Source organism: Scyliorhinus torazame, chromosome 14 (assembly GCF_047496885.1).
Source record: "Scyliorhinus torazame isolate Kashiwa2021f chromosome 14, sScyTor2.1, whole genome shotgun sequence".
NCBI lineage: Eukaryota > Metazoa > Chordata > Chondrichthyes > Carcharhiniformes > Scyliorhinidae > Scyliorhinus > Scyliorhinus torazame.
The window spans coordinates 173,621,251-173,647,089 of record NC_092720.1 but is presented as its reverse complement, the minus strand read 5'-3'; the positions used below and the strand labels follow the sequence as shown (position 1 = coordinate 173,647,089).

Genomic DNA, 25,839 nt, shown 5'->3' with positions numbered 1-25,839 from the left:
ACTGCTGACCAGCAGGACTCTTTATCACGAAACGTTCTCGTGAGATCCCACTGCTTATACATATGATGTCTTAATTTATAAACGCAAATAAGCAATATGATATAACTATCTCCCTCTTTCTGCCAATATCATTGGCACCAATGTGAACCAGCACTTCGGACTGCTCATGCTCAGATTGCCCTGCAGCCATTCAGTGACATCCTTGACCCTAGCACCAGGGATTAACACAGCATTCTGTCGTCTTGTCTGTGGGCGCAAAACGCCTGTCTGCGCCCCTCACTATCGAGTATCCCAGCACAATTGCTTTTCCACTCGTACTCCTCCCCCCTTGTGCAGATGGGCCAACCACAGTGCTGTGAATTTGTTCTGAGAGCACTACGGAGAAAAAACATCATTCTCACCGTTTTCCGAACAGAGACAATCGGTTCGTGAGTGAGCTGCACGCTGGGGTTTTACTGGCTTCCTGTCTACCCCTTTCTTCTGGAAGGTATTCACCCATTCCCGCTATGACTGCACTTCCTTAAGCTGCGGGGCGACCACGTCTAAAAACGGGCGATCGATGAACCTCACAGCATCGCGGATCTACCGCTGTGCATTCAGCCGGCGCTCAAGCTTGAAACAGGAATCTCAAACTGGTCAAATCGGTAGCACTTCCTGTAAATGTGGTAATTCCTACGGACTACAGGCCGTGCAAAACAGGACTGAGATGCCCAGTCACACTTTTCGTAATATACACACTTTAAATTAACGCCATTTGAACATTATTTAAGTTATTTTCAAAAAACTGAGAATCTTAACGTTCCTTCATGTACAATTGGAGTGTAGAAAACGATTTATGCATTACCTACCAATCAACTCTCTCCCTTATACCCTCTATCCTGCAGCAGTACAAGACAATTTTCCTGAAGATAAAACAAAGCTAACTTCCCAAACACACTCACTCTGACTCTCACTAAGGTAATGTCTCTCCCAACTGCTCGTGTTCTCGCAGGCGGAGCTTTTTCTTGCACGATGCACGACACCTAATCTTTTAGTGAGACGGAGAAATGCTAAATATTCAGCACACACTTCAACAAACATTTCACCGTTCAATCAGTATATAGAAGCAGAGTGAATGTCTGAGGTCGAGTTAACATTCAAAGCACCGTGAGTATTTTGTTTTTTAAGTCGCATTATTTGGCCACAAATGGGCAATGAAGTGTTCGAGGAGACCTCAGTCTGCAATGAGCAGGATGATTCGAAACAAACCTGTTGGACTTTAACCTGGTGTTGTAAGACTTCTTACTGTGCATGAGCAGGACACGTTTTCCCATACAGTCTCCAATCCTTAGCGATGGCCGTTGTTATAACTTATGTGGCGCAATCCATTAGTGGGTTTAGTTACTTGCTAATGGGAAGGTTGGTGGTTCGATCGTCTTTTCGTTCCTTATGGCTTGGGTGCTGTGCATCTTTGTTCACGTTATTTGGCTCCAGGGAAATGGTTTGCCACATCTGATCCAATATCGAACCCAAATATTAAACGAATAACCCTTTAAAAGTAAAATTGAATTAAAATGAGCATATATTAAATTAATTAGAATTATATTCAATCATTATGTTCAAAGTCACTGATTCAAATTGATTCCTACCGAGGTACAAAATCATAGAAAATAAGACAGTAAGAAGACTTACAATACCAGGTTCAACTCCAACAGGTTTGCTTCAAACACTAGCTTTCGGAGCACTGCTCCTTCCTCAGGCTCCGAAAGCTAGTGTTTGAAACAAACCTGTTGGAATTTAAACTGGTGTTGTGAGACTTCTTACTGTGCTCACCCCAGTCCAACGCCGTCATCTCCACATCATAGAAAACAGGAGCAGCAATGAACTATTCGGTCCTTCGGGCCTGCTCAGCCATTCAACATGATCCTGGCTGATCCTCCAACTCAACACCATACACCCCACTCTTCTCAGAACCCTTGATGTTTTTAGGGTCCATAAATATGTTTATTTAATTCTTAGCTATAGTCAATGATATAGCTTCCACAGCCACCGACACCCCCAGCCCCCACCCGCGTCGAGAAGATCATCTTTGACTCTGAGTGACAAAGTTGCACCTCATTTCAGTCTTAAATGGCCTAGCCCGTATCCTGAGAGAGTGATCCCTTGTTATAGACGACCCCAGCCAGAAGAAACACATTCCACAATACAGTCTATGCAACCCTTTTGGAATTATATGTATTTGAATTAGATCCCCTCCCCCCTTCTAACTCCCAGTGAATACAAGTCCAGTCGAACCAATGTCGCCTGATAGGACAATCCTGCCAAACCAGGAATCGGCCTGGTGAACTTCTGCTGCGCTCCCTGTATGGCACAAAATTTACTTCAGAGATAAGGATAGCAAAACTGCACACAATATTCCATCTGTGGTCGCAACAATGCTATGTACAGCTGTTCTCAAGCCCTCTGCAATGGAGACCAACATACCATTTGCCTCCCTAACTGCTTGGTGAACCCGTATCCCTTCGTAAGCCATTTCCTAATCTACCACCAAAGATGTACAGGTTAGGTGGATTGGCCATGCTAAAATTGCCCCTAAGTGTCAAAAAGTTAAGTGGGGTTATGGACAATAGGGCGGGGAGTGGGCCTACAGAGGGTGCACTTTCAGGGGGTCAGTGCAGACTCTATGGGCCAAATGGCTTCCTTCTGCACTGTGGGGATTCTAAATACGCTCTGCTGTTCAGTATCTCCATCCAAGGATATGCATTTATCATGTATTTTCCCACTTACTCGACTTGTCTGAATCATCTCGAAGTCTCTGCGCATCTATACACTCTTAGTATTTTAAAATGGCAACTCACATTTGCACCACGTTTCCTCTCATCAGCAAACATAGAAATCTTACATTTGGATTCATCATCCAAGTCATTGATGTGAATAAGGAATAACTAGGGCCCTATGACTCATCACTGCGGGACCCCACTAATCACTGCTTGCCAATTAAACAAAGAACAATCTATTCCTACTCTCTGTTTCCTGCCTGCGAACTAATTTTCGGTACGTGCCAATCTGTTACCCAGAGTCTGAAGTGCTTTAATTTTGCACAGTAAACTCTTATGTGTGACTTCAACAAAAGCTTTCTGAAAATCCAAATACAGGACTTCTACTGGTTCACCCATGTCTGTTCTTCTCGTTAAGTCCTGAAAAATACACCCATAGCTTTGTCAAATATGATTTCCCTTTCACAAATCAATGTTGACTTTGTCTAAGCCCGTTGAAATGTTCTGTGTGCCCTGCTATCACGTCCTTTATTACAGAATCCAGCATTTCCCCCCTACTCACTGGTCTGTAATAATCGGTTCTCGCCCTTCCGCTTTAAATAAGGGGCTGGTTTATCACAGGACTAAAGAGCTGGCTTTTAAAGCAGACCAAGGCAGGCCAGCAGCTCGTTTCAGTTCCCGTACCAGCCTCCCCGAACAGGCACTGGAATGTGGCGACTGGGGGCTTTTCACTTCATTTGAAGCCGACTTGTGACAATAAGCGATTTTCATTTCATTTAAATTTGGCACTCTCCATCTGCCTTGCTTGTTCTGGAATTTACAGAATATTGCAAGATGGCAACCAATACATCGACTATTTCCATACCCACTTCCTTCAGTACATTGGGATGTAGACAAGAAAGCGATTGGAATAAAGGGGTGTTTTTGGTAGTGGCAAGCAGTGACTTGAGGTGTCCTGGAGGGATCGACGCTTGGGTCCAAACTATGCAAAACATAAATTAATAATTTGGTTGAGGGATCCAAAAATAATATTTCGAATGTCGGGATCACAAATATAACTTCACACCACATGAAGCGACAGTGAACTTCCGGCTATTCTACTGATGACTTCTTGTAATTGAAGGGGACAGTATCATACAATTATCCAGATCTGCCGCGCTGTGGTATGAGTTGATTGGGATGGGGGGGGGGGGGGGGGGGCGAGAGGTCTCGTGCGAGATTGGGTCTGGGTGTTTAAATAGTTACTCTGACGTTCATTTGAGACTTTTGTCATTTAGACAACAGGAGACAGCTTGGCGAAGTAACTGGGAAGATATTTAATACGTTGTAGATTTATAATGAGCAAAGATAGGCCGAGATTTGACGAGCATGCTACGGTTACGTTTTCCAGTTTCACCATGGGCCCAATTTGATGCTCGATTTCTTTCCTCTCCCGTAACCGCCCCTTCCCTCCGGAAACCCGGTATTACAAACGAACTTCAGTTCAAAGTTGATGCGCAGCTTGTTCAATGAAAGCTTCTGGGTATTAACTCATTTTATGTTTTATTACTTCATCGGAGTTAAAATGCCAGAGCTCAGAGCGTGGACAGGGGCAAACCCCTAATCCAGCTCCTTGCGTCTTCAAAAAACAATTCACGTTAAATCCACTTCATGGTCCCCTCAAGAGAGACATACCACATACAGGCATTACACCTGACCTCACGCTCATTACAAGCCACAACCCACAGCGTGATCAATGATGCTGCTTCATCCGAGCTGGCATAAATGAGACGAGGGTAATTCTTAATTGAATACGAACGATCCTTTAAAACAGAGATGAGGAGAAATTTCTTCATCCAGACGGTGGTGAATCGGTGGAACTCTGTGCGACAGAAGGCTGTGGACCCAATTCACGGAGTGTCTTTAAGAGAGAGATAGATAGCTTCATGATTAATCAGGGGATCGGGGGTTATGGGGAGAAGGCAGGAGAATGGGGATGAGAAAATATCAGTCATGATTGAATGGCGGAGCAGACTCGATGGGCCGATTGGCCTAGTTCTGCTCCTGTGTCTTATGGTCTTATTGTCCCCTGACTGCTCCTCTAAAGTGCCAATTTCTTGTGGAACCATCCTTCTCATGAACGTTAATTTCTGTTACTTCTTGCTAAGATAAAAACATGTTTTTATATCCCCCTTGCTCACTTGATTAGGATGGAGGAAATATGCTGCCATGTCCTTATGATTGATATCCAACATTTCAGACTTGATTAACTTGTACAGCATCCTCATTAAGTTAGACCCATCGGTGACTGAATTCAGAGGCAATTTTGCATGTTTCCTTGGAGTTACTTGGGGTGAGGTACATTTAAAAAAAAAAGTAGATTAGTAAAACTACTTGAAAACCAACAAGGTTTACAAAGTGGTAATATGCAACTCCTATAATTGGTTGTATCTAAAAGTTAGATGGAGTGTGTGTCAAGTATAGGCATACAGAATATTAGTATACATAAAATAGTACCGTCTACTTATACATCCATCTAATGCACAGTAAACGTCTGTATAGATTATCGAATCACAGATCTAGTCACGCACGATGACAAAAACCTTTTGCATTGAAGAAAATGTGGTTCTTTTCGCTTACCAGACTGCAAATTAAAACTAACGTCATTAAATGCACAGCTGTTATTCCTTTCTCGCCCCAAATACAACAATCCCGGTAAAATGTAGAAAATACTGGAACCAGCAGGTCTGATAGCATCTTTGTCTTCCCATATATTTTTCATTGTTTGAAATTGGCAAAGCCTGTCTCTGTGACGCAATCGGTCAGCGCCTTCGGCTGTTTACCGAAATGTTGGTGGTCCCACTCAGCGACGATGCTTTTGCTGCGCTCCCAATGGTATCCGAGCTGCGCAATTTTGGTTACTGTGCCTTGGTTCCAGGAATACATGGCTAAATCAAATGTGTCTGCAGTAATCTCGCACAAAATAAAATTGCATTCAATGTTGCTTAATCCATATACTCAGCCATGGTGTTCAAAGGGACTGACTCAATTTGATTACGTGCCTGGGTGTGCAGATGCAGAACACGCCATCGCACCGTGTGAAGCTACATTTAATTTTCACCATTCTTCACGCTTTCGTGAAGGCAAAATAATTCTGACCATGGAGGAGCATTTTTATGATGCACGCCTGCATTCACTGACTGTATTTCGTGGAATGAAATATCACACATTCAGAATTCCTGGCTGTCGCTTTGCAACTTTGCGAATCACTGATTATTTCAACCCAGCAGCAGAAACCCCCTTTTAAGGTATGCTTTTCTGTGTATTACTGGCAAGGTTTCTCATTTCAAAGTAAACCGGAGCAGTTTCGCAAGTCAGGCTGAAACTGATTGAAATCGCCCATGAAGGTCACAGAGCAATTTTGCTTTTGTTGTGGCTGGGCAAAACTCAATGCCCTAATAAAACCTGTCCAATGCAATGCATTGAAAGGTTTGGAATGCTAATAGGATCTTATAATTTACTCATAATAAGAATTGACTTCATAGTTTTACCATCCTGGTTGGAAATGTATCGCAGTTCCTACACTGACGCTCTGTGTAATCCTGAAACTATGCTCAATCAGAAGTCTTAGTGAGGAAGGAGCAGTGCTCCGAAAGCTATTGATTCGAAACAAAGGTTTAAACCTGGTGTTGTAAGACTTCTTACTGTCACCCCAGTCCAACGCTGACATCTCCACATTGAGTCCCTCAAGAGCACTGTGGGTACTTGCACCTCAGGTGCTGCAGCCCTTCAAGAATGCATCTGAGGAGCAGAAAATGCTCGCTTTTTGTCACACGTAGGGTTCAACGAACTTACTGAGAAAAGCCCCTAGTCGTCAGATTCTAGCGCCTGTTCGTAATTGTTCTGCATTACAAGCCAGCTGTTTAGCCCACTGTGCTGAACTAGCCCCTACATCTCGCGCCCAGCTTCGCGACGTCGCTAAAATAAATAATTAATAGCGAATTCTATGGAGGCCAGATCGGCAATATCGTGTACAATATTGGTACTTTTTTTCTGCAAGGATGTAGGTGGGTTTGAGGCAGTTCAGAGAAATTTGTGCACGAAGAAAGATTTGACAGGATCGGTGTGCATGCCTTGGAGTTTGGAAGAGTAAGAGGCGACTAGAATGAAACATAAGATTCTGAGCGGTCTTCACAGGGTGGATTCGCAGAGGATGTTCCCCCTTATGGGAGTATCAAGAATCGGGGTGACTGTTTAGAAATGAGGGTTTATCCATTTCAAACGGAGCTGAAGCGATTTCCTTTCCATCTCAGAGGTACGACGCTCTTTGGAACTCTCTTCCGGCAAAGCACGGTGGAGGCAGAGAATTGGGATATTGTTGAGGCAGAGGTGGATCGTATTCGGTGTCAGGACTGATTATCTCCAATACACTTAGTGAAATATTAAAACTGTTTGAAGGAGAAAATGAGTCAGAACTGGCAGAAACCGGAATGGATTTTAATTGCTTCGCCTGAAGAAATCGGCGGCGATTCCATCGGATTTCCTTTGACCTTTTGATCCATTGTATTGGTATTGATGTGTTCTCAGATTGCACAGATAAAAAAGCTTTAGTGGTTGCATCGTTTAAAATGTTTTGCTTTTCTTGGCAGCTGGACAAAAATGTGACCACCAATTTAACACTCAAAAAAAAGAAATAATATCTCCCCGTCGGGGAATTGAACCCCGGTCTCCCGCGTGACAGGCGGGGATACTCACCACTATACTAACGAGGAACTGCGTTAGATGTTCGATCGGTTTCAAAACACCCATTTCGTTGGGAATGCGGAGAATGATTCAGCTGCAAGTGCTTGAACAAAGTCGGACCAAGTATCTCATAGTCATTGCCATGCACTGACAACAGATAGAGACGGACAGGTGGAGGCGGAAAGTTATCGATATATTTCACAACACCATAACTTGTTCAATGAGAAACAAATTAATATTAACCCTTTACCAACGCGGCGTGTCCCAAAACATTTTGCACCTCATGATATACTTAATATAGAAATTACTCGAGGTGGAAAACAAATACAGATTTATCAGCTGTGAAAATATAATGTTAAGAAGTACACTTAAATATGCAATTTGTATATCGGTAAATATCTCTATATTTTTTTATGCAGATTCAGTACACGTTAAAAACATGTTGAACTTTAAAACTGTTGTTCAGTTACAATTTCACTTGTCTAACGTTCAGTGACACATAAGCAACAAGAACAACACCAAATTAAGGCTGAACGCTCAACGCTCCTTTTACAAATCAGTTCACCGTTCAAAGCCATGTAAGTCACACAGGAAAACATATCCATTATCTTTTCTTAATAACTCCGAAGGAGCAACCGATTTTTCTTCCCCGAAACTTCGGAATCTCACTTTCTGAGACATTTTTCATACGGCAATGTAGTCTTGACCGAGTGGTTAAGGCGAGTGACTGAAAAGCCATTTGGACTTCCCCCGGCAGGTGCGAATCCTGCAGACTACGCATCTTCGTTTTTTTTCCTGCAATTTCGACATTTCACCAAGTTCCTTGGTCATGAATCATTCTTTACCCGCAATGATATTCCACACCTTCCACCGACATGAGATATTTTTCTCATTCTTCAGGAATACAGCAACAATCAGCCAACTTCGTGACAATCTTCTTTCTGACCCTCCCTGTCGCGTTGTTAATCCGAGTCTTCCAATACATTTCCAATTCACTTTTAAAATTATACCTGAAATTGGATTCTACCACTTTTAATGACAATGAACTCTGAGTGAAAATGGTGTCTTTGATGCCATCCTTTCCACATCTTCTGTCAATGAATTTGTATTCACACCCAAGTTATTGAGCTACGCGCCGAGGGCCTGTTTACTCTCTCCGAACTGCTCGACATCTGGAAAGCCACGATAAAGTAATCTTCTAATTGACTATTTTCCAAGTGACACAACCCGTATTCGTCAACTGCTTCTCATAACTAAAGTATTTCATTATTGAAAGAGTCCCAGGAAGCAGCTTTTGTGACCTTTCTCGTGCCCGGAATGAGCGGTGACCAGCATGATTCTTTATCGCGAAAAGCTCTCGTAAGATCCCACTGCTTATACATACAATTTCTGAATTAATAAATGCAAATAAACAATATGATGTTATAACGATATTCCTCTTTCTGCCAATACCATTGGCACCAATGTGAACCACCACTTCGGACTGTTCACTCTACCCCTTCAGGTTACCCTGCAGCCATTCAGTGACATCCTTGACCGTAGCACCAGGGATGCAATACAGCATCATGGGGTCTGTCTGAGCCACTCACTATTGAGACTCCTCCTACAATTGCCCTTCTAATCTTACTCCTCGCCCATTTGTGCACATGGACCAACCACAGTGCTGTGAATTTGTTCGGTTTGCACTACCGAGAAAAAACATAATTTTCACCGTTTTCCGAACACCGACAATCGTTTCTTGACTGAGCTGCCCGTTGGGGCTTTCCTGGCTTCCTACCTGCCCCTTTCTTCTGACCGGTATGACGGCACTTCCTTAAGCTGCGGGGTGACCACGTGTAAAAACGCGCTATCCATGAACCTCATAGCCTCGCGGATCTCCAACTGGTCAGATCGGTGTCACTTTCTGTAAATGTGGTAATTTAGAATCAAAGGAGCGTCTATCAATTCTTACAGAGCGCACGCCGTTCAAAACGCAGGCCTGACATCCCCGGTCACACTTTTGGTAATAGACATACCTTAAATTCACGCCATATGGAAAATTATTTAAGTTATTTTTTAATTGGAAATCTTAACCTTCGTTCGTGTACAATTCGAGTGCAGAAAACTGTTTACGCACTACCTACCAATCAACTCTCTCCCTTAAACCCTCTATCCTGCAGCAGGACAAGAAAACGTTCTTGAAGATAAAATAAAGTTAGAAAACACAGTAAAATAGCAACTCTTTCGCCTTTGCACCGAATTCCTACGTTGCTCCAAATTTCTAAATATACACACCCTGACTGCCTCACTCAGGTACTGTCTCCTCCAACTGATGGTGCTCTCGCTGCGAAGCTTGTATCTCTTGCACGATGTTCGTACCTAACCTTCTCGTGAGTCAGAGATATGCTGAATATTCCGCGCACACTTGAACAAACATTTCACCGTTCAATCAGTATATAGAAGCAGAGTGAATGTTTGAGGTCGAGTTAACATTCAAAGCAACGTGAGTATTATGTTTTTTCAGTCCCGATTATTTGGCCACAAAGGAGCAACGAAATTTTCGAGGTATCCTCGGTCTGCAATGAGCAGGACATGTTTTCCCATTCAGTCTCCAATCCTTAGCCAAGACTGCTGCTCTCATTTCTGTGGCGCATTCGGTCAGTACGTTCAGCTGTTTATTCATCGAAAGGTTAGTGTTTCCACTTTACTCAGGAATGTTGCTTCTTTTCGATCGAATGGCTTCGGTGTTATGCATTTTTGTTCACATTATTTGGCTCCAGGAAAATACTTTGCAAGATCTGATGCAATATCGTGCCCAAATATTTAACGAACACTCCTTGAAAAATAAAATTAAGTTAATAAATGAGCATAAATGAAATGAAATAGAATTATATTCAACCTTATGTTCAAAGACGCTGATTCAAATTGATTCTTACCGAGGTACACAAACATAGAAAATAGGAGCAGCAATGGGCTCTTCGGTCCTTCGAGCCTGCTCAGCCATTCAACATGATCATGGCTGATCCTCCATCTCAATACCATACACCCCTCTCTTCCCATGATCCTTGACCCTTTTAGGGTCCAGAAATATGTTTATTTAATTCATTGCTATAGTCAATGATATGGCCTCCACATCCACCGCGCCCCCACCCCCGTGTCGCGAAGTTCACTCTGAGTGACAAAGTTGCTCCTCATTTCAGTCTTAAATGGCCTATCCTGTATCCTGAGACAGTGACCCCTTGTTCCAGACTACCCCAACCAGAGGAAACAAATTCGAGTGAATCCAGTCTATTCAGCCCTTTTGGAAATATATGTGTTTGAATGAGATCCGCTTCCCTTCTTCTAACTCACAGTGAATACGAGGCGAGACAAACTAACGTCGCCTCATATGTCGCATCACTTCCTCGTTAGTATAGTAAGAAGTCTGACAACACCAGGTTAAAGTCCAACTGGTTTGTTTCAATGTCACTTGCTTTGCTCCTCCGAAAGCTAGTGACATTGAAACAAACTTGTTGGACTGTAACCTGGTGTTGTAAGACTTCTTACTGTGCTCACCCCAGTCCCACGCCGGTATCATCATTAGTATAGTGGTTAGTATCCCTGTCTATCACGCGGGAGCCCGGGGTTCAATTCCCCGACGGGGAGTTTATCATAATTTTAGGGGCTGGTTTAGCACACGGGGCTAAATAGCTAGCTTTTGAAGCAGACCAAGGCTGGCCAGTAGCACGGTTCAATTCCCATACCAGCCTCCCCGAACAGCCGGAATGTGGCGACTAGAGGCTTTTCACAGTAACTTCATTTGAAGCCTACTTGTGACAATAAGCGATTTTTATTTCATTTCATATCATAGGACTATCCTGCCATCCCAGGAATCGCCTTGGTGAACTTCTGCTGCGCTCCCTCTATGGCAAGTATATTACTTCAGAGATAAGGATAGCAAAACTGCACACAATATTCCATCTGTGGCGCAGCAATGCTTTGTACAGCTGTTCTCAAGTCCTCTTGCAATGAAGACCAACAAACCATTTGCCTTCCTAACTGTTTAGTGAACCCGGGTCCTTTCGTAAGACAACATTTCCGAAGCTATCACCAAAGATGTGCAGGTTAGGTGGATTGGCCATGCTAAAATTGCCCCCAAATGTCAAAAGGTGAAGTGGGGTTCTGGGGAATTGGGCGGGGAGTGGGCCTAGTTAGGGTGCACTTTCAGAGGGTCAGTGCAGACTCGATAGGCCAAATGGCTTTCTTCTGCACTCTGGGGATTCTAAATACGCTCTGCCCTTCCATTTCTCCGTCCAAGGATATGCATTCACTGTGTATTTTCCCACTTACTCAACTTGTCAAACCACCTTGAAGCCTCTGCATACATATAAACTCTTCGTATTTTAAAATCACCACTCACAATTCCATCAAGTTTCGTGTCATCCACAAACTTAGAAATATTACTTTTGGATTTATCATCGAAATCATTGAGTTTTGTAACGAATAGCTAGGGCTCTATGACTGATCACTGTGGAACGCCACTAGTCACTGCCTGCCAATTTTTAAAAATAACAATCTATTCCTACTCTCTGTTTCCTGCCTGTTAACTAATTCTCGGTACGGGCCAATCTGTTACCCCGAGTCTGAAGTGCTTTAATTTTGTACAACAACCTCTTATGTGTGACTTCGACAAATCTGTGATTTCTGACAATCCAAATACAGGACTTTTACTGGTTCACCCATATCTCTCCTTCTCCTTAAGTCCTCAAAAATACACCCATAGTTTTGTCAAATGTGATTCCCCTTTCATAAATCAATGTTGACTTTGTCGAAGCCGGTTGATATGTTCCAAGTGGCCTGTTGGGGCTGGTTTTGCACAGGGCATAAAGAGCTGGCTTTTAAAGCAGACCAAGGCAGGCCAGCTTCACAGTTCAGTTCCCGTACTAGCCTCCCCGAACAGGCGCCGGAATGTGGCGGCTAGTTGCTTTTCACAGTAACTTCATTTGAAGCCTACTTGTGACAATAAGCAATTTTCATTTCAAGTTTTTCTTTTTCATTATCACGTCCTTCATTACAGAAGCCAGCATTTTCCCTCCTACTAACCGTAATAATCTGTTCTCGCCCTCCCTCTTTTTTAAAAAATAGCGGGGTTACGTTTGGCACTCTCCAATCTGCCTCGCTTTTTCTGAAACTTACATAATTTTGCAAGATGGCAACCAACACATCACAATAATTCACATGCCCACTTCCTTCAGTACATTGGGATTAAAACAGGAAAGAGATTGGAATAAAGCGGTCTTTTTGGTCGTGGCAAGCACTGACCAGATGTGCCCCGCAGGGATCGTCGCTTGGGCCCAAACTATTCAAAACATGCATGAATAATTTGGTTGAGAAATCCAAAAATAATATCTCGAATACAACATCACACCGTATGAAGCTAGTGAACTTGCGATTATTCTACTGGCGGCTTCTTGTAATTGAAAGTAATTAAAGGGGACTGTATCATACAATTATACAAATCTGCTGTGGTGTGGTATGAGTTGATGGAGGCGGGGGAGGGGGAGGGGGTCGCGTGCGAGGTTGGGTCTGGGTGTTTAAGACTTACTCTGAAGTTCTTTGAGACTGTTGCCATTTCGACAACGGGAGACGGTTTGGCGAAGTAAGTTGGGAAGTCTTGAATTTCTTGTAGATTTATACTTATTAAAGACAGGCCGAGATTTGATGAACAGGCTACGGTTTTGTTTTGCGGTTTGACCATGGGCCCAGATTGACGATCGATTTCTGTTCTCTCCCGTAACCTTTCCTTCTCTCTGGACACCCGGTATTACAAACGAACTTCAGTTCCTATCTTGAGGCGCAACTTGAGCAATGAAAGCTACTGCTTATTAACTCATTACAAGCCACAAGCCACAACCCACAGCGTGATCAATGATGCTATTATATTCTAACTGGCCTCAATAAGACATGGGTCCTTCATTGATTTAGGGCAGCGTGGTCGATTTGTGATTGGTTTTGATTGGCAGAATCAGATTCCAATCGTTTCTTGAGGATGATGGTCATCAATTGATGAACTTTCCCCTGTCTGGGCTTCTAAAGTGTCAATTTCTTGTGGAACCATCCCTTTCATTCACGTTTGTTTCCGTGACTTCTTGATAAGATAAAATTATGTTTTTTATATATCCCTTCCTCACTTGTTTAGGATGGAGGAAATGTGCTGTCATGTCCTTATGATTGATATCCAACATTTCAGACTCAATCAACTCGTATTTGATCCTTATTAAATCAGACACTATCAGTGATTGTATTCAGAGGCGATTTTGTATGTTTCCTTCTAGTTACTTGGGGTGAGTTACTGTACAATTTTAAAAAGCAGATTAGTCAAGGTACTGAGATCCTGAAAACCAATAAAGTGTTCAAAGTGGTAATATGCAATTTATACAATTAGTTGTATCTAAAAGTTAGATAGTGTGTATAAAATATAGGTATGTAAAGTATTAGTAAACATAAGGTACTACCGTCTCCGAACGCATTCATCGAATGCATAGTGCAAGTTTGAATGGATTCTTGAATCACAGATCTAGTCACGCGCGATAACAAAAAACACTTGCATTGAAAAAAGTGTAATTTTCTTTCCTCCTAACTAACTGTCTATCGTGGAATTAATTAACACAAATTCAGAATTCCTGGCTACCGTATTGCAACTTTACGAATCACTGCTTATTCCAACTCAGCAGCAGAAACCCTCTTTTAAGATATACTTTCCTGTGTATTACTGGGAAGGTTTCTCGTTTCAAAGTAAACCAAAGCAGTTTCGAAAGTCAGGCTGAAACTGATTGAAATCGCCCATGAAGGTCACACAAGGGGGAAGCAATTTTGAGTATAACTGGTGTAGCTGGGCAAAACTCAACGCCCTAATAAAACCTGCCCATTGCAGTGAATTGAACGGGTTGGAAAACTAATAGGGTGTTTATTGCCAACGAAATGGGATACAGAAGAATTGAGTACATAGTTTTACCATTCTGCTTTGGAAATGTATCGCAGTTCATACACTGTCGCTGTGCGTAATCCTGAAACTCTCTCCTTCAACAGCACTGTGGGTGTAACAGCATTGTGGTTGTAACTGCACCTCAGGGGCTGCAGCGCTTCAAGAAGGCACTTCGCCATCTGAGCAGCAAAAATGCTGGCTTCGCTACACCCCTTATACAAATAATTAATACTGAATTCTATAGAGGCCACGTCGGCAATGTCGTGTGCGGTATTGGTCATTTTATTCTGCAAGGATGTAAGTGATTTTAAAACTGTTCAGAGATGTTTGTGTATGAGGAGAGGTTGGACACGTTAGGTGTGCATGCTTTGGAGTTTAGAAGAGTAAGAGACGAACAGAATGAAACATAAAAGATTCTGAGATGTTTTGAATTGATTTGATTTGATTTAATATTGTCACATGTATTAGTACACAGTGAAAAGTTTTGTTTCTTGCATGCTTTTCAGACAACACATACCGTACATATGGAGGGAAGGAGAGACTGAAGAATGTAATGTTACAGTCATAACTAGGATGTCGAGAAAAGATCAACTCAATACGAGGTAGGTCCATTCAAGAGTCTGATGGCAGCAGGGAAAACGCTGTTCGTGAGTCGGTTGGTACGTGACCTCAAACTTTTGTAAAAGATAGAATTAGAGGGTCTGCTGGGCATAGGTTGCAAGAAGCCGCCTCGCTCCGGCGCCATCTTGGAATTCTTTTTTTTCTTGAGGACTTCACAGGGTGGATTCGCAGAAATTGTTCCCCCATGTGGGAGAACCAAGAATAGTGGTCATTGTTTAAAAATGAGGGTTTATCCATTTCAAATGGAGCTGAAGCGATTCCCATTCTTCTCAGAGGGACGTTGCTCTTTGGAACTCTCTTCCGGCAAAGCACGGTGGAGGCAGAGACTTGGGATATTGTTGAAGCATAGGTGGATCATATTCCGTGCCAGGACTGACTATCTCCAATAAACTTAGTGAAATATTGAAACAGTTTGAGGGGAAAATAACCTGGTGTTGTAAGACCTCTTACTTGAACTCAGGTATTGTGACCTCAGAGGCTGGGGAGTCAGAGGACTTTCCCCAGGACGCCAGTCCGAGGCCCAGGCCACGCGCAGCAGGTCTGGCAGAATCTCTGGAGAGAGAAATATTGCTGGATCTTCCTTCAGCACTCTCTCTCTTGTAGGCCTTGGCCTCCCACCCGATCAGTGCCTCACTCCGCCATGTTCAGCTCAAAAGCTCGGCCAGTTGCTGTTGAGTGACGGCGTGGCACTCGCAAAGGAGGAACTGCACGCATGTGATGCTATGGATGCAGAGAGATACACAACACGCACTCACTTCATTCCAGGAGCCTCAGTCGGTCTTACACTGATTTCCAAAATGTATTTGAAATATATAATCTGCAATATTCCGAAACATGAACAAAAACGGCTGGGAGAAAATGCAATTATCTAAAATTAAATTATTAATATACAGACATAAAGATATTCAATACCACAAGAAAAAATATGAGCACAATTTTATTCATTCAATAGATGTGGGTTCCCTGGTTTGGAAAACATTTATTGTCCATCCCTAATTTCCATTGAGAAGGTGGCGGTAAAGGAAATATGTCAAATAAAGGGGACACTAATGCCTGTGGAGAATCAGCTAAAACTTTGGAAGAAAGTAAGAAGTCTTACAACACCAGGTTAAAGTCCAACAGGTTTGTTTCGATATCACTAGCTTTCGGAGCGCTGCTCCTTCCTCAGGTGAATGAAGAGGTATGTTCCAGAAACATATGTATAGACAAATTCAAAGATGCCAGACAATGCTTGGAATGCGAGCATTACAGATCCAGAGATGGGGTAACCCCAGGTTAAAGAAGTGTGAATTGTATCAAGCTAGGACAGTTGGTAGGATTTCACAGGCCAGGTGGTGGGGGATGAATGTAATGCGACATGAATCCCAGGTCCCTGTTGAGGCCGCACTCATGTGTGCGGGACTTGGCTATAAGTTTCTGCTCGGCGATTCTGCGTTGTCGCGCGTCCTGAAGGCCGCCTTGGAGAACGTTTACCCGGAGATCAGAGGCTGAATGCCCTTGACTGCTGAAGTGTCCCCCAACTGGAAGGGAACACTCCTGCCTGGTGATTGTCGGTGATCTCCGTTCATTCATTGTCGTAGCGTCTGCATGGTCTCACCAATGTACCATGCTTCGGGACATCCTTTCCTGCAGTGTATGAGGTAGACAACGTTGGCCGAGTTGCACGTGTATGTACCGCGTACCTGGTGGGTGGTGTTCTCACGTGTAATCCATGTCGATGATCTCCACGTCTAGCAGAGATTGCCATGGCAGGGTTGTGTGGTGTCGTGGTCAATGTTCTGAAGGCTGGGTAGTTTGCTGCAAACAATGGTTTGTTTGAGGTTGTGCAGTTGTTTGAAGGCAAGTAGTGGGGGTGTGGGGATGACCTTAGCAAGATGTTCATCTGCATCGATGACGTGTTGAAGGTTGTGAAGAAGATGTCGTAGTTTCTCCGCTCCGGGAAAGCATCTACAGACGTTGAAAGATGCCCTCCTACGAACGGGATATGGCGCTCAACTCATCGATCAAAAAAAAACATCTACAGACGTTGAAAGATGCCCTCGTACGAACGGGATATGGCGCTCAACTCATCTATCAAAAAATAAAATAAATAAATAACCTGGAGTAAGACTTCTTACTGTGCTCACCCCAGGCCAATGCCGTCATCTCGACATTTTGGAAGAAAGGGACTGTATTTGTGTGTATCTGCGATCTGTATCAATGAATGTTGGAGTGATTGAAAAACAGAAAGAAATAGGCAGAAAGAAACGTTTCCGATCAAATAGGATTAATTTGAAATGAATAATACAGATACATGTAACCATCAGAATCATGCAATACAATTAAATGCAGAATCAGAAGACAAAATAAGGGTTCCGTTTGGAGAACTATTTTCAAGACTGGTCAGTGTGATTTCACGTTTTGCAGTGTATGTAGTCGTGGCCGAGTGGTTAAGGCGATGGACTAGAAATCTGTTGGGGTTCCCCCACGCAGGTTCGAATCCTGCTGACTACGCATCTTCGTTTACTCATGACATTTGACTAAATTCCTTTGTCATGATTCATTCTTTATCTGCAATGATATTCCACGCCTTTTTCTCATTTTCATTCTTCAGAAATATAGCAACAATCAGCCAAGTTCGTGACAATCTTCTCTCTAACCCTCCCTGTCCCTTCGTTGTGTCATCATAAACGATGCAGATGAATTTCTGTTTGTATCTGTGTGTGCAATATTTCCATCCATTTATCTGTCAGATCAGGTTCTTCCAATACATTTACAATTCGCTTTTCAATTTATACCTGAAATTGCGTCTACCACTTCTAATGACACCCAGCTCTGAGTAAAAATGGTGTATTTGATCCCGTCCTCTCCACATCTTCAGTCAATGAATTTGAATTTGCGACCCAAGTTATTGAGCGACACGCCGAAGGCCTGTTTACTCTCTCCGAACTGCTCAGCATCTGGAAAGCCACAGTAAAGTAATCGTCTATTTTCCAAGCTCAACAACCCGTATTCGTCAACAACTTTTCATAACTAAAGTATTTCATAATTGGAAGGCTCCCAGGAAGCAACTTTTGTGGCCTTTCTCGTGCCCGTGATGACTGCTGACCAGCAGGACTCTATCACGAAACGTTCTCGTGAGATCCCACTGCTTAGACATATGATGTCTTAATTTATAAACGCAAATAAGCAATATGATATAACTATCTCCCTCTTTCTGCCCATATCATTGGCACCAATGTGAACCAGCACTTCGGACTGCTCACGCTCAGATTGCCCTGCAGCCATTCAGTGACATCCTTGACCCGAGCACCAGGGATTAACACAGCATTCTGTCGTCTTGTCTGTGGGCGCAAAACGCCTGTCTGCGCCCCTCACTATCGAGTATCCCAGCACAATTGCTTTTCCACTCGTACTCCTCCCCCCTTGTGCAGATGGGCCAACCACAGTGCTGTGAATTTGTTCTGAGAGCACTCCGGAGAAAAAACATCATTCTCACCGTTTTCCGAACAGAGACAATCGGTTCGTGAGTGAGCTGCACGCTGGGGTTTTACTGGCTTCCTGTCTACCCCTTTCTTCTGGAAGGTAGTCACCCATTCCCGCTATGACTGCACTTCCTTAAGCTGCGGGGCGACCACGTCTAAAAACGGGCGATCGATGAACCTCACAGCATCGCGGATCTACCGCTGTGCATTCAGCCGGCGCTCAAGCTTGAAACAGGAATCTCAAACTGGTCAAATCGGTAGCACTTCCTGTAAATGTGGTAATTCCTACGGACTACAGGCCGTGCAAAACAGGACTGAGATGCCCAGTCACACTTTTCGTAATATACACACTTTAAATTAACGCCATTTGAACATTATTTAAGTTATTTTCAAAAAGCTGGGAATCTTAACGTTCCTTCATGTACAATTGGAGTGTAGAAAACGATTCATGCATTACCTACCAATCAACTCTCTCCCTTATACCCTCTATCCTGCAGCAGTACAAGACAATTTTCCTGAAGATAAAACAAAGCTAACTTCCCAAACACACTCACTCTGACTCTCACTAAGGTAATGTCTCTCCCAACTGCTCGTGTTCTCGCAGGCGAAGCTTTTTCTTGCACGATGCACGACACCTAATCTTTTAGTGAGACGGAGAAATGCTAAATATTCAGCACACACTTCAACAAACATTTCACCGTTCGATCAGTATATAGAAGCAGAGTGAATGTCTGAGGTCGAGTTAACATTCAAAGCACCGTGAGTATTTTGTTTTTTAAGTCGCATTATTTGGCCACAAAGGGGCAATGAAGTGTTCGAGGAGACCTCAGTCTGCAATGAGCAGGATGATTCGAAACAAACCTGTTGGACTTTAACCTGGTGTTGTAAGACTTCTTACTGTGCATGAGCAGGACACGTTTTCCCATACAGTCTCCAATCCTTAGCGATGGCCGTTGTTGTAGCTTCTGTGGCGCAATCCGTTGGTGGGTTTAGTTACTTTCTAATGGGAAGGTTGGTGGTTCGTTCCTTGTGGCTTGGGTGCTGTGCATTTTTGTTCACGTTATTTGGCTCCAGGGAAATGGTTTGCCACATCTGATCCAATATCGAACCCAAATATTAAACGAATAACCCTTTAAAAGTAAAATTGAATTAAAATGAGCATATATTAAATTAATTAGAATTATATTCAATCATTATGTTCAAAGTCGCTGATTCAAATTGATTCCTACCGAGGTACAAAATCATAGAAAATAAGACAGTAAGAAGACTTACAATACCAGGTTCAAGTCCAACAGGTTTGCTTCAAACACGAGCTTTCGGAGCACTGCTCCTTCCTCAGGCTCCGAAAGCTAGTGTTTGAAACAAACCTGTTGGAATTTAAACTGGTGTTGTGAGACTTCTTACTGTGCTCACCCCAGTCCAACGCCGTCATCTCCACATCATAGAAAACAGGAGCAGCAATGAACTATTCGGTCCTTCGGGCCTGCTCAGCCGTTCAACATGATCCTGGCTGATCCTCCAACTCAACACCATACACCCCACTCTTCTCATAACCCTTGATGTTTTTAGGGTCCATAAATATGTTTATTTAATTCTTAGCTATAGTCAATGATATAGCTTCCACAGCCACCGACACCCCCAGCCCCCACCCGCGTCGAGAAGTTCATCGTTGACTCTGAGTGACAAAGTTGCACCTCATTTCAGTCTTAAATGGCCTAGCCCGTATCCTGAGAGAGTGTTCCCTTGTTATAGACTACCCCAGCCAGAAGAAACACATTCCACAATACAGTCTATGCAACCCTTTTGGAATTATATGTATTTGAATTAGATCCCCTTCCACCTTCTAACTCCCAGTGAATACAAGTCCAGTCGAACCAATGTCGCCTGATAGGACAATCCTGCCAAACCAGGAATCGGCCTGGTGAACGTCTGCTGCGCTCCCTGTATGTCACAAAATTTACTTCAGAGAGAAGGATAGCAAAACTGCACATAATATTCCATCTGTGGTCGCAACAATGCTATGTACAGCTGTTCTCAAGCCCTCTGCAATGGAGACCAACATACCATTGGCCTCCCTAACTGCTTGGTGAACCCGTATCCCTTCGTAAGCCATTTCCTAATCTACCACCAAAGATGTACAGGTTAGGTGAATTGGCCATGATAAAATTGCCCCTAAGTGTTAAAAGGTTAAGTGGGGTTATGGACAATAGGGCGGGGAGTGGGCCTACAGAGGGTGCACTTTCAGGGGGTCAGTGCAGACTCTATGGGCCAAATGGCTTCCTTCTGCACTGTGGGGATTCTAAATACGCTCTGCTGTTCAGTATCTCCATCATGTATTTTCCCACTTACTCGACTTGTCTGAATCATCTCGAAGTCTCTGCGCATCTATACACTCTTAGTATTTTAAAATGGCAACTCACATTTGCACCACGTTTCCTCTCATCAGCAAACATAGAAATCTTACATTTGGGTTCATCATCCAAGTCATTGATGTGAATAAGGAATAACTAGGGCCCTATGACTCATCACTGCGGGACCCCACTAATCACTGCTTGCCAATTAAAAAAAGAACAATCTATTCCTACTCTCTGTTTCCTGCCTGCTAACTAATTTTCGGTACGTGCCAATCTGTTCCCCAGAGTCTGAAGTGCTTTAATTTTGCACAGTAAACTCTTATGTGTGACTTCAACAAAAGCTTTCTGAAAATCCAAATACAGGACTTTTACTGGTTCACCCATGTCTGTTCTTCTCGTTAAGTCCTGAAAAATACACCCATAGCTTTGTCAAATATGACTTCCCTTTCACAAATCAATACTGACTTTGTCTAAGCCCGTTGAAATGTTCTATGTGCCCTGCTATCACGTCCTTTATTACAGAATCCAGCATTTCCCCCCTACTCACTGGTCTGTAATAATCGGTTCTCGCCCTTCCACTTTAAATAAGGGGCTGGTTTATCACAGGGCTAAAGAGCTGGCTTTTAAAGCAGACCAAGGCAGGCCAGCAGCTCGTTTCAGTTCCCGTACCAGCCTCCCCGAACAGGCACTGGAATGTGGCGACTGGGGGCTTTTCACTTCATTTGAAGCCGACTTGTGACAATAAGCGATTTTCATTTCATTTAAATTTGGCACTCTCCATCTGCCTTGCTTGTTCTGGAATTTACAGAATATTGCAAGATGGCAACCAATACATCGACTATATCCATACCCACTTCCTTCAGTACATTGGGTTGTAGACAAGAAAGAGATCGGAATAAAGGGGTGTTTTTGGTAGTGGCAAGCAGTGACTTGAGGTGTCCTGGAGGGATCGACGCTTGGGTCCAAACTATGCAAAACATAAATTAATAATTTGTTTGAGGGATCCAAAAATAATATTTCGAATGTCGGGATCCCAAATATAACTTCACACCACATGAAGCGACAGTGAACTTCAGGCTATTCCACTGATGACTTCTTGTAATTGAAGGGGACAGTATCATACAATTATCCAGATCTGCCGCGCTGTGGTATGAGTTGCTTGGGATGGGGGGGGGGGGGGGGGGAGAGAGGTCTCGTGCGAGATTGGGTCTGGGTGTTTAAATAGTTACTCTGACGTTCATTTGAGACTTTTGTCATTTAGACAACAGGAGACAGCTTGGCGAAGTAACTGGGAAGATATTTAATACGTTGTAGATTTATAATGAGCAAAGATAGGCCGAGATTTGACGAGCATGCTACGGTTTCGCTTTCCAGTTTCACCATGGGCCCAATTTGATGCTCGATTTCTTTCCTCTCCCGTAACCGCCCCTTCCCTCCGGAAACCCGGTATTACAAACGAACTTCAGTTCAAAGTTGATGCGCAGCTTGTTCAATGAAAGCTTCTGGGTATTAACTCATTTTATGTTTTATTACTTCATCGGAGTTAAAATGCCAGAGCTCAGAGCGTGGACATGGGCAAACCCCTAATCCAGCTCCTTGCGTCTTCAAAAAACAATTCACGTTAAATCCACTTCATGGTCCCCTCAAGAGAGACATACCACATACAGGCATTATACCTGACGTCACGCTCATTACAAGCCACAACCCACAGCGTGATCAATGATGCTGCTTCATCCGAGCTGGCATAAATGAGACGAGGGTAATTCTTAATTGAATACGAACGATCCTTTAAAACAGAGATGAGGAGAAATGTCTTCATCCAGACGGTGGTGAATCGGTGGAACTCTGTGCGACAGAAGGCTGTGGACCCAATTCACGGAGTGTCTTTAAGAGAGAGATAGATAGCTTCATGATTAATCAGGGGATCGGGGGTTATGGGGAGAAGGCAGGAGAATGGGGATGAGAAAATATCAGTCATGATTGAATGGCGGAGCAGACTCGATGGGCCGATTGGCCTAGTTCTGCTCCTGTGTCTTCTGGTCTTATTGTCCCCTGACTGCTCCTCTAAAGTGCTAATTTCTTGTGGAACCATCCTTCTCATGAACGTTAATTTCTGTTACTTCTTGCTAAGATAAAAACATGTTTTTATATCCCCCTTGCTCACTTGATTAGGATGGAGGAAATATGCTGCCATGTCCTTATGATTGATATCCAACATTTCAGACTTGATTAACTTGTACAGCATCCTCATTAAGTTAGACCCATCGGTGACTGAATTCAGAGGCAATTTTGCATGTTTCCTTGTAGTTACTTGGGGTGAGGTACTTTTAAAAAAAAAAGTAGATTAGTAAAACTACTTGAAAACCAACAAGGTTTACAAAGTGGTAATATGCAACTCCTATAATTGGTTGTATCTAAAAGTTAGATGGAGTGTGTGTCAAGTATAGGCATACAGAATATTAGTATACATAAAATAGTACCGTCTACTTATACATCCATCTAATGCACAGTAAACGTCTGTATAGATTATCGAATCACAGATCTAGTCACGCACGATGACAAAAACCTTTTGCATTGAAGAAAATGTGGTTCTTTTCGCTTACCAGACTGCAAATTAAAACTAACGTCATTAAATGCACAGCTGTTATTCCTTTCTCGCCCCAAATACAACAATCCCGGTAAAATGCAGAAAATACTGGAACCAGCAGGTCTGATAGCATCTTTGTCTTCCCATATATTTTTCATTGTTTGAAATTGGCAAAGCCTGTCTCTGTGACGCAATCGGTCAGCGCCTTCGGCTGTTTACCGAAATGTTGGTGGTCCCACTCAGCGACGATGCTTTTGCTGCGCTCCCAATGGTATCCGAGCTGCGCAATTTTGGTTACTGTGCCTTTGTTCCAGGAATACATGGCTAAATCAAATGTGTCTGCAGTAATCTCGCACAAAATAAAATTGCATTCAATGTTGCTTAATCCATAGACTCAGCCATGGTGTTCAAAGGGACTGACTCAATTTGATTACGTGCCTGGGTGTGCAGATGCAGAACACGCCATCGCACCGTGTGAAGCTACATTTAATTTTCACCATTCTTCACGCTTTCGTGAAGGCAAAATAATTCTGACCATGGAGGAGCATTTTTATGATGCACGCCTGCATTCACTAACTGTATTTCGTGGAATGAAATATCACACATTCAGAATTCCTGGCTGTCGCTTTGCAACTTTGCGAATCACTGATTATTTCAACCCAGCAGCAGAAACCCCCTTTTAAGGTATGCTTTTCTGTGTATTACTGGCAAGGTTTCTCATTTCAAAGTAAACCGGAGCAGTTTCGCAAGTCAGGCTGAAACTGATTGAAATCGCCCATGAAGGTCACAGAGCAATTTTGCTTTTGTTGTGGCTGGGCAAAACTCAATGCCCTAATAAAACCTGTCCAATGCAATGCATTGAAAGGTTTGGAATGCTAATAGGATCTTATAATTTATTCATAATAAGAATTGACTTCATAGTTTTACCATCCTGGTTGGAAATGTATCGCAGTTCCTACACTGACGCTCTGTGTAATCCTGAAACTATGCTCAATCAGAAGTCTGAGTGAGGAAGGAGCAGTGCTCCGAAAGCTATTGATTCGAAACAAAGGTTTAAACCTGGTGTTGTAAGACTTCTTACTGTCACCCCAGTCCAACGCCGGCATCTCCACATTGTGTCCCTCAAGAGCACTGTGGGTACTTGCCCCTCAGGTGCTGCAGCCCTTCAAGAATGCATCTGAGGAGCAGAAAATGCTCGCTTATTGTCACACGTATGGTTCAACGAACTTACTGAGAAAAGCCCCTAGTCGTCAGATTCTAGCGCCTGTTCGGGAATTGAACCCACGCTGCTGGCATTGTTCTGCATTACAAGCCAGCTGTTTAGCCCACTGTGCTGAACTAGCCCCTACATCTCGCGCCCAGCTTCGCGACGTCGCTAAAATAAATAATTAATAGCGAATTCTATGGAGGCCAGATCGGCAATATCGTGTACAATATTGGTACTTTTTTCTGCAAGGATGTAAGTGGGTTTGAGGCAGTTCAGAGAAATTTGTGCACGAAGAAAGATTTGACAGGATCGGTGTGCATGCCTTGGAGTTTGGAAGAGTAAGAGGCGACTAGAATGAAACATAAGATTCTGAGCGGTCTTCACAGGGTGGATTCGCAGAGGATGTTCCCCCTTATGGGAGTATCAAGAATCGGGGTGACTGTTTAGAAATGAGGGTTTATCCATTTCAAACGGAGCTGAAGCGATTTCCTTTCCATCTCAGAGGTACGACGCTCTTTGGAACTCTCTTCCGGCAAAGCACGGTGGAGGCAGAGAATTGGGATATTGTTGAGGCAGAGGTGGATCGTATTCGGTGTCAGGACTGATTATCTCCAATACACTTAGTGAAATATTAAAACTGTTTGAAGGAGAAAATGAGTCAGAATTGGCAGAAACCGGAATGGATTTTAATTGCTTCGCCTGAAGAAATCGGCGGCGATTCCATCGGATTTCCTTTGACCTTTTGATCCATTGTATTGGTATTGATGTGTTCTCAGATTGCACAGATAAAAAAGCTTTAGTGGTTGCATCGTTTAAAATGTTTTGCTTTTCTTGGCAGCTGGACAAAAATGTGACCACCAATTTAACACACAAAAAAAAGAAATAATATCTCCCCGTCGGGGAATTGAACCCCGGTCTCCCGCGTGACAGGCGGGGATACTCACCACTATACTAACGAGGAACTGCGTTAGTAGTTCAATGGGTTTCAAAACACCCATTTCGTTGGGAATGCGGAGAATGATTCAGCTGCAAGTGCTTGAACAAAGTCGGACCAAGTATCTCATAGTCATTGCCATGCACTGACAACAGATAGAGACGGACAGGTGGAGGCGGAAAGTTATCGATATATTTCACAACACCATAACTTGTTCAATGAGAAACAAATTAATATTAACCCTTTACCAA

General features: G+C 43.2%; 1 long non-coding RNA gene and 3 other non-coding genes across 5 annotated transcripts in view; 2 read left to right on the top strand and 2 right to left on the bottom strand.

Annotated features, from left to right (window-relative positions):
• The window catches only part of LOC140390235 (uncharacterized), a 77,535-nt gene extending 52,256 nt beyond the window's left edge, over positions 1–25,279 (top strand). The window contains exons 3-4 of one of the 2 annotated variants that reach the window (XR_011934595.1): positions 14,928–15,023; positions 25,157–25,279. This is a non-coding gene — a long non-coding RNA (uncharacterized lncRNA). Of the gene's footprint in view, positions 1–14,927; positions 15,024–23,839; positions 24,119–25,156 lie in introns of those variants that run through there. The other variant, XR_011934594.1, reaches the window with a different exon arrangement.
• Positions 7,436–7,507, bottom strand: trnad-guc (transfer RNA aspartic acid (anticodon GUC)). The gene has a single exon. It is a non-coding gene; the product is annotated as a tRNA-Asp (tRNA).
• Positions 17,454–17,535, top strand: trnas-aga (transfer RNA serine (anticodon AGA)). Its single transcript has one exon. It is a non-coding gene; the product is annotated as a tRNA-Ser (tRNA).
• Positions 25,280–25,543: 264 nt separating the features above from the next.
• Positions 25,544–25,615, bottom strand: trnad-guc (transfer RNA aspartic acid (anticodon GUC)). The gene has a single exon. It is a non-coding gene; the product is annotated as a tRNA-Asp (tRNA).
• Positions 25,616–25,839: the final 224 nt, after the last annotated feature.